Genomic DNA, 8,999 nt, shown 5'->3' with positions numbered 1-8,999 from the left:
CCCTAAGTCCTGGAAGGAAAAACAAGTAGCACGGTCAGTGCAGTCAGGCACGGAAGGGTGTTCCATGTGCTGCCGGGCTGGGACACTGGCCCAGTGGGACTCTGCTGCCAGAAGGGAGCCTGGCTGGGGGCTGTGGCCCAGGCACTGGAACAGGGCTTGTGTGGCCCACAGCAAGCCCAGGCCAGGCCAGGGATGGCCAGCAGAATCCAGTGCATGGGCTAGCGTGTCCCTGAGCAGGGAGTGCCCAGCCCGGCCCCAGGCTGGCAGCAGGGGACCCACTCTGCCTGTGGGGAGCACCTGCCTGTTCTGCTGCTGGCATCGGTCTTCATCCCAAGACCATGTCTTCCTCCTTGTCTTTTAGATCAATATCCATCTCTTCAATAGAATCTTTCCTTTCCACCTCCATCTCTTCCTCTGTCTCGTACATATCCACATCCATCTCTTCCTCTCCAGTATCCTCTGCGTCCACTTCCATGGCTTCTTCTCTATCAGTCTGTGTATCGACGTCCGTCTCCTCCTCTCCGTCTGTGCCAGCCTGCAGAGGTAGCAAAATTTCAGCGTGGGGTCCCTTTCCCACCCTGTCCCACAGAGCTCCAGCCCAGCCAGGCAGCTGCGGGGTGTCCGCCTCCGTGGAATAGTATCATACCTCTTTTGGAACAAATGCAGACATCCTGCAGGGATGGAGAGCAAAATCCAAGCGATGGGGAGCTTTGGGGACTGCTGGGGGAATCAGGGAGCAGGTGGCAACAAGGTGACAGGGGTAGGCTTGGAGCAGGGTGAATGAAGAGCGTGCTGGCACAAGGAGCCAAGGGTTGTGTTGTGGCCGTTGCTGGATGCTGGAAGTTCTAGCTGGAGCGTGCACTGTGACATCACCGCCAGGAGTTGAGGCCCAGGCTGAAGTGGACAACGGAGACCGTCGAATGAATGATGGAATCCCTGGGTGCTTGGGCTTGGAAGGGACCCTAAAGACTATCTTGTTCCAAGCGGAGCAATCTTCGCCCAGAATAGGTTGCTCAGAGCCCCGCTCCCAGCTGGCCTTGGATGTTGCCAAGGATGGAGCATCCCCAGCCTCTGTGCACAGCCTGGGCCAGTGGCCCAGCAGCCGGAGTGGAAAAGAGCAGCTTCATTAGATCCAACTTCAAGCTCACTCCTGCAGTTGAAAGGCTTCTCCTCTCTGTGCCCATCTTTCCTAGAGCTGCAGGGAGGCCTCGCCAGCCCCCTTCTCTTTCCAGGCTGAGCATCCTCAGCCCCACACGGACAGCAGTCCGATGCGTGGCAGTCAAGGCTAAAGGGTAGCAAATGGCTACATCAGGAAGTGAGAGATGGAAGCTTTTGGAGATGGAAGCTTTACCTCTAAATGTAGAAAAGAAAGCAAAGTGGAGGGGGAAATGGTGGGACTCTGGCTCTGTTCTAACTGGCGAAGATTTTCTTCTCTTCTTTTCTGTCGTGCTAACCCAAGTTTTGTTGTTTGAAAGGAGGTTTGGCAAAATATCCATCGTCTTCTCCACTGCTGAAACACTGAACAACATCTGGGCAGGCTGAGGATGCAGAGCAAAACCTGCAAATATCTACTGCTGATCGTGATCCTGGGGAATGCAGCTAAAGCCAGCCAAAAGCAATTTCTGGAAAGTCAAGCCTGCTTTACGTTTTCTGGAGTTTGGTTGTGCCAACTTCACCAGTCATTTCTAAAAAAGGAAAAGAAACTCCAAGCAAAAGAGAGAAAAACACAAAGAAACCAACCCAAAGAAACCAATCAAACAAACAGATAAAACACCCCCAGTCAAACCAAAGGCAATGAGAAGTTAGGACTAGTTGTAAGGATATCACAGCAGGCGAATGGCTGCTTCCTACTTGGATCACCATCCAAAGCCACCTAGAACAACTTCTCCAAAACATATCCAACAGGAGAAATGGAAAAAGTGATCCATGGCAGCTCTGCATTGTGGTGAAGGATGAGCATGCAGTGGTCCAGATGCAGCATTGCCCACCCTCCAGGCTGCTGTTTGCTCTGCTGAAAGACTCTTGCAGGACTGTGGCCCCTCTCCATGCAATGGAAATCATTGCCACAGCTCTCAGTTGAGGCACTGGCATTTCCAGAGCCAGATTCAGGCACAATCCTACTGCCTGCTGAGCATCTGGGAAAGGTGCTGAGCATCTTCAGGCCTAGAAGCACAAAAGAGCTCAGGCTCTCCCCGAACTGGGTTTTCAGGGCAGCTTTCCATATCTCTGCAAGATTTCTTCATCCCTCAACACGTCTGACTTTATTATGTCCAACGATGCATTTGGGTTTCTTCCGTCCTCTTGTGTGCCCGTGAGTAACCTTCCACGTGGATGAAGGAGATTGTGTACAGGACAATTGATTGCGGCATTGCCATTTGGCTTCACTGTCACTCAGTTGAACACGGTCCTTATCTAAGAAGGACTTCCAAGAAATGGGTAGGAGTTTTGGCTGTGAGAGGAGCAGAAAGCACATTTTCTACAGCAAATTGCTAGCTGATGCACTTTCCTCCCTGCCAAAATAGTGATTGCCATTCATCTTCCTGGGAAGAATGTAAAGACCCATTCAGAGATGCCAGGTTCAGCTGGCCTGTGGCTTTGTGTACCTCATTTCACATGTCCAGTTTCAAGGGCCACTAAAAGAGGCTCATGTTTGCCTTGCTACCCACAAGTGCTGTAGGTATTTCCAGGAGAAGAGGGAAAACATCGCTGTCCTGTGGTGTGGTAGAAATGCCACCACAACTGTGATTCTGTGAGCAAAGACAGCCAGTGCTTTTTGAGGCAGCAGCAGCAGCTGAGAGTGTGGCAGAGCGGTTTTGATACTCTTTTTAGAGTCCTGCAAGCATTGTTCCTGAAACAACCCACAGCTTTGCAAATGTGCCCGAAGAAAATGCAAAGAGAACTGGGGTGTGAAAATCAAAGACTGTTTATCTGTAGAAGAAAAGGAACAAGAATGAACTACACCACATATTTACACTGTAAGAATATTGGTAACAACAACAACAACAACAACAACAACAACAAACTATAGAACCTATTTACCTGAGAACAGATCTAACAAAACTCTATGAAACGTATTTACAGACAACTTAAACAAACTCTAAAACCTCTATCCTGAACACAACAACTGTAAAACGTATGTACAGCAGGGTAGCATCTGTGTCTGTGATGTCCCTAAGTCCTGGAAGGAAAAACAAGTAGCACGGTCAGTGCAGTCAGGCACGGAAGGGTGTTCCATGTGCTGCCGGGCTGGGACACTGGCCCAGTGGGACTCTGCTGCCAGAAGGGAGCCTGGCTGGGGGCTGTGGCCCAGGCACTGGAACAGGGCTTGTGTGGCCCACAGCAAGCCCAGGCCAGGCCAGGGATGGCCAGCAGAATCCAGTGCATGGGCTAGCGTGTCCCTGAGCAGGGAGTGCCCAGCCCGGCCCCAGGCTGGCAGCAGGGGCCCCACTCTGCCTGTGGGGAGCACCTGCCTGTTCTGCTGCTGGCATCGGTCTTCATCCCAAGACCATGTCTTCCTCCTTGTCTTTTAGATCAATATCCATCTCTTCAATATAATCTTTCCTTTCCACCTCCATCTCTTCCTCTGTCTCGTACATATCCACATCCATCTCTTCCTCTCCAGTATCCTCTGCGTCCACTTCCATGGCTTCTTCTCTATCAGTCTGTGTATCGACGTCCATCTCCTCCTCTCCGTCTGTGCCAGCCTGCAGAGGTAGCAAAATTTCAGCGTGGGGTCCCTTTCCCACCCTGTCCCACAGAGCTCCAGCCCAGCCAGGCAGCTGCGGGGTGTCCGCCTCCGTGGAATAGTATCATACCTCTTTTGGAACAAATGCAGACATCCTGCAGGGATGGAGAGCAAAATCCAAGCGATGGGGAGCTTTGGGGACTGCTGGGGGAATCAGGGAGCAGGTGGCAACAAGGTGACAGGGGTAGGCTTGGAGCAGGGTGAATGAAGAGCGTGCTGGCACAAGGAGCCAAGGGTTGTGTTGTGGCCGTTGCTGGATGCTGGAAGTTCTAGCTGGAGCGTGCACTGTGACATCACCGCCAGGAGTTGAGGCCCAGGCTGAAGTGGACAACGGAGACCGTAGAATGAATGATGGAATCCCTGGGTGCTTGGGCTTGGAAGGGACCCTAAAGACTATCTTGTTCCAAGCGGAGCAATCTTCGCCCAGAATAGGTAGCTCAGAGCCCCGCTCCCAGCTGGCCTTGGATGTTGCCAAGGATGGAGCATCCCCAGCCTCTGTGCACAGCCTGGGCCAGTGGCCCAGCAGCCGGAGTGGAAAAGAGCAGCTTCATTAGATCCAACTTCAAGCTCACTCCTGCAGTTGAAAGGCTTCTCCTCTCTGTGCCCATCTTTCCTAGAGCTGCAGGGAGGCCTCGCCAGCCCCCTTCTCTTTCCAGGCTGAGCATCCTCAGCCCCACACGGACAGCAGTCCGATGCGTGGCAGTCAAGGCTAAAGGGTAGCAAATGGCTACATCAGGAAGTGAGAGATGGAAGCTTTTGGAGATGGAAGCTTTACCTCTAAATGTAGAAAAGAAAGCAAAGTGGAGGGGGAAATGGTGGGACTCTGGCTCTGTTCTAACTGGCGAAGATTTTCTTCTCTTCTTTTCTGTCGTGCTAACCCAAGTTTTGTTGTTTGAAAGGAGGTTTGGCAAAATATCCATCGTCTTCTCCACTGCTGAAACACTGAACAACATCTGGGCAGGCTGAGGATGCAGAGCAAAACCTGCAAATATCTACTGCTGATCGTGATCCTGGGGAATGCAGCTAAAGCCAGCCAAAAGCAATTTCTGGAAAGTCAAGCCTGCTTTACGTTTTCTGGAGTTTGGTTGTGCCAACTTCACCAGTCATTTCTAAAAAAGGAAAAGAAACTCCAAGCAAAAGAGAGAAAAACACAAAGAAACCAACCCAAAGAAACCAATCAAACAAACAGATAAAACACCCCCAGTCAAACCAAAGGCAATGAGAAGTTAGGACTAGTTGTAAGGATATCACAGCAGGCGAATGGCTGCTTCCTACTTGGATCACCATCCAAAGCCACCTAGAACAACTTCTCCAAAACATATCCAACAGGAGAAATGGAAAAAGTGATCCATGGCAGCTCTGCATTGTGGTGAAGGATGAGCATGCAGTGGTCCAGATGCAGCATTGCCCACCCTCCAGGCTGCTGTTTGCTCTGCTGAAAGACTCTTGCAGGACTGTGGCCCCTCTCCATGCAATGGAAATCATTGCCACAGCTCTCAGTTGAGGCACTGGCATTTCCAGAGCCAGATTCAGGCACAATCCTACTGCCTGCTGAGCATCTGGGAAAGGTGCTGAGCATCTTCAGGCCTAGAAGCACAAAAGAGCTCAGGCTCTCCCCGAACTGGGTTTTCAGGGCAGCTTTCCATATCTCTGCAAGATTTCTTCATCCCTCAACACGTCTGACTTTATTATGTCCAACGATGCATTTGGGTTTCTTCCGTCCTCTTGTGTGCCCGTGAGTAACCTTCCACGTGGATGAAGGAGATTGTGTACAGGACAATTGATTGCGGCATTGCCATTTGGCTTCACTGTCACTCAGTTGAACACGGTCCTTATCTAAGAAGGACTTCCAAGAAATGGGTAGGAGTTTTGGCTGTGAGAGGAGCAGAAAGCACATTTTCTACAGCAAATTGCTAGCTGATGCACTTTCCTCCCTGCCAAAATAGTGATTGCCATTCATCTTCCTGGGAAGAATGTAAAGACCCATTCAGAGATGCCAGGTTCAGCTGGCCTGTGGCTTTGTGTACCTCATTTCACATGTCCAGTTTCAAGGGCCACTAAAAGAGGCTCATGTTTGCCTTGCTACCCACAAGTGCTGTAGGTATTTCCAGGAGAAGAGGGAAAACATCGCTGTCCTGTGGTGTGGTAGAAATGCCACCACAACTGTGATTCTGTGAGCAAAGACAGCCAGTGCTTTTTGAGGCAGCAGCAGCAGCTGAGAGTGTGGCAGAGCGGTTTTGATACTCTTTTTAGAGTCCTGCAAGCATTGTTCCTGAAACAACCCACAGCTTTGCAAATGTGCCCGAAGAAAATGCAAAGAGAACTGGGGTGTGAAAATCAAAGACTGTTTATCTGTAGAAGAAAAGGAACAAGAATGAACTACACCACATATTTACACTGTAAGAATATTGGTAACAACAACAACAACAACAACAACAACAACAAACTATAGAACCTATTTACCTGAGAACAGATCTAACAAAACTCTATGAAACGTATTTACAGACAACTTAAACAAACTCTAAAACCTCTATCCTGAACACAACAACTGTAAAACGTATGTACAGCAGGGTAGCATCTGTGTCTGTGATGTCCCTAAGTCCTGGAAGGAAAAACAAGTAGCACGGTCAGTGCAGTCAGGCACGGAAGGGTGTTCCATGTGCTGCCGGGCTGGGACACTGGCCCAGTGGGACTCTGCTGCCAGAAGGGAGCCTGGCTGGGGGCTGTGGCCCAGGCACTGGAACAGGGCTTGTGTGGCCCACAGCAAGCCCAGGCCAGGCCAGGGATGGCCAGCAGAATCCAGTGCATGGGCTAGCGTGTCCCTGAGCAGGGAGTGCCCAGCCCGGCCCCAGGCTGGCAGCAGGGGACCCACTCTGCCTGTGGGGAGCACCTGCCTGTTCTGCTGCTGGCATCGGTCTTCATCCCAAGACCATGTCTTCCTCCTTGTCTTTTAGATCAATATCCATCTCTTCAATAGAATCTTTCCTTTCCACCTCCATCTCTTCCTCTGTCTCGTACATATCCACATCCATCTCTTCCTCTCCAGTATCCTCTGCGTCCACTTCCATGGCTTCTTCTCTATCAGTCTGTGTATCGACGTCCGTCTCCTCCTCTCCGTCTGTGCCAGCCTGCAGAGGTAGCAAAATTTCAGCGTGGGGTCCCTTTCCCACCCTGTCCCACAGAGCTCCAGCCCAGCCAGGCAGCTGCGGGGTGTCCGCCTCCGTGGAATAGTACCATACCTCTTTTGGAACAAATGCAGACATCCTGCAGGGATGGAGAGCAAAATCCAAGCGATGGGGAGCTTTGGGGACTGCTGGGGGAATCAGGGAGCAGGTGGCAACAAGGTGACAGGGGTAGGCTTGGAGCAGGGTGAATGAAGAGCGTGCTGGCACAAGGAGCCAAGGGTTGTGTTGTGGCCGTTGCTGGATGCTGGAAGTTCTAGCTGGAGCGTGCACTGTGACATCACCGCCAGGAGTTGAGGCCCAGGCTGAAGTGGACAACGGAGACCGTCGAATGAATGATGGAATCCCTGGGTGCTTGGGCTTGGAAGGGACCCTAAAGACTATCTTGTTCCAAGCGGAGCAATCTTCGCCCAGAATAGGTTGCTCAGAGCCCCGCTCCCAGCTGGCCTTGGATGTTGCCAAGGATGGAGCATCCCCAGCCTCTGTGCACAGCCTGGGCCAGTGGCCCAGCAGCCGGAGTGGAAAAGAGCAGCTTCATTAGATCCAACTTCAAGCTCACTCCTGCAGTTGAAAGGCTTCTCCTCTCTGTGCCCATCTTTCCTAGAGCTGCAGGGAGGCCTCGCCAGCCCCCTTCTCTTTCCAGGCTGAGCATCCTCAGCCCCACACGGACAGCAGTCCGATGCGTGGCAGTCAAGGCTAAAGGGTAGCAAATGGCTACATCAGGAAGTGAGAGATGGAAGCTTTTGGAGATGGAAGCTTTACCTCTAAATGTAGAAAAGAAAGCAAAGTGGAGGGGGAAATGGTGGGACTCTGGCTCTGTTCTAACTGGCGAAGATTTTCTTCTCTTCTTTTCTGTCGTGCTAACCCAAGTTTTGTTGTTTGAAAGGAGGTTTGGCAAAATATCCATCGTCTTCTCCACTGCTGAAACACTGAACAACATCTGGGCAGGCTGAGGATGCAGAGCAAAACCTGCAAATATCTACTGCTGATCGTGATCCTGGGGAATGCAGCTAAAGCCAGCCAAAAGCAATTTCTGGAAAGTCAAGCCTGCTTTACGTTTTCTGGAGTTTGGTTGTGCCAACTTCACCAGTCATTTCTAAAAAAGGAAAAGAAACTCCAAGCAAAAGAGAGAAAAACACAAAGAAACCAACCCAAACAAACCAATCAAACAAACAGATAAAACACCCCCAGTCAAACCAAAGGCAATGAGAAGTTAGGACTAGTTGTAAGGATATCACAGCAGGCGAATGGCTGCTTCCTACTTGGATCACCATCCAAAGCCACCTAGAACAACTTCTCCAAAACATATCCAACAGGAGAAATGGAAAAAGTGATCCATGGCAGCTCTGCATTGTGGTGAAGGATGAGCATGCAGTGGTCCAGATGCAGCACTGCCCACCCTCCAGGCTGCTGTTTGCTCTGCTGAAAGACTCTTGCAGGACTGTGGCCCCTCTCCATGCAATGGAAATCCTTGCCACAGCTCTCAGTTGAGGCACTGGCATTTCCAGAGCCAGATTCAGGCACAATCCTACTGCCTGCTGAGCATCTGGGAAAGGTGCTGAGCATCTTCAGGCCTAGAAGCACAAAAGAGCTCAGGCTCTCCCCGAACTGGGTTTTCAGGGCAGCTTTCCATATCTCTGCAAGATTTCTTCATCCCTCAACACGTCTGACTTTATGATGTCCAACGATGCATTTGGGTTTCTTCCGTCCTCTTGTGTGCCCGTGAGTAACCTTCCACGTGGATGAAGGAGATTGTGTACAGGACAATTGATTGCGGCATTGCCATTTGGCTTCACTGTCACTCAGTTGAACACGGTCCTTATCTAAGAAGGACTTCCAAGAAATGGGTAGGAGTTTTGGCTGTGAGAGGAGCAGAAAGCACATTTTCTACAGCAAATTGCTAGCTGATGCACTTTCCTCCCTGCCAAAATAGTGATTGCCATTCATCTTCCTGGGAAGAATGTAAAGACCCATTCAGAGATGCCAGGTTCAGCTGGCCTGTGGGTAAGGTGCACAAACATGTGCTATCCTGTCACACATTCTCCTCGCCAGATGCAGTGCAAACTTCCCTC

At 50.8% G+C, this 8,999-nt stretch overlaps 1 long non-coding RNA gene across 1 annotated transcript; it reads right to left on the bottom strand.

Annotated features, from left to right (window-relative positions):
- Nucleotides 1-2,905: 2,905 nt before the first annotated feature.
- On the bottom strand, nucleotides 2,906-7,160 carry LOC147651146 (uncharacterized). The gene is made up of 5 exons (XR_015274825.1): nucleotides 6,985-7,160; nucleotides 6,640-6,873; nucleotides 3,816-6,347; nucleotides 3,471-3,704; nucleotides 2,906-3,178 (listed from the first exon to the last, which is right to left on the bottom strand). It is a non-coding gene; the product is annotated as an uncharacterized LOC147651146 (long non-coding RNA).
- Nucleotides 7,161-8,999: the final 1,839 nt, after the last annotated feature.

Source organism: Cyanistes caeruleus, chromosome 11 (genome assembly GCF_971803275.1).
Source record: "Cyanistes caeruleus chromosome 11, bCyaCae1.hap1.1, whole genome shotgun sequence".
NCBI classification, from domain to species: domain Eukaryota; kingdom Metazoa; phylum Chordata; class Aves; order Passeriformes; family Paridae; genus Cyanistes; species Cyanistes caeruleus.
This window is presented reverse-complemented; position numbering and strand designations above follow the sequence as displayed.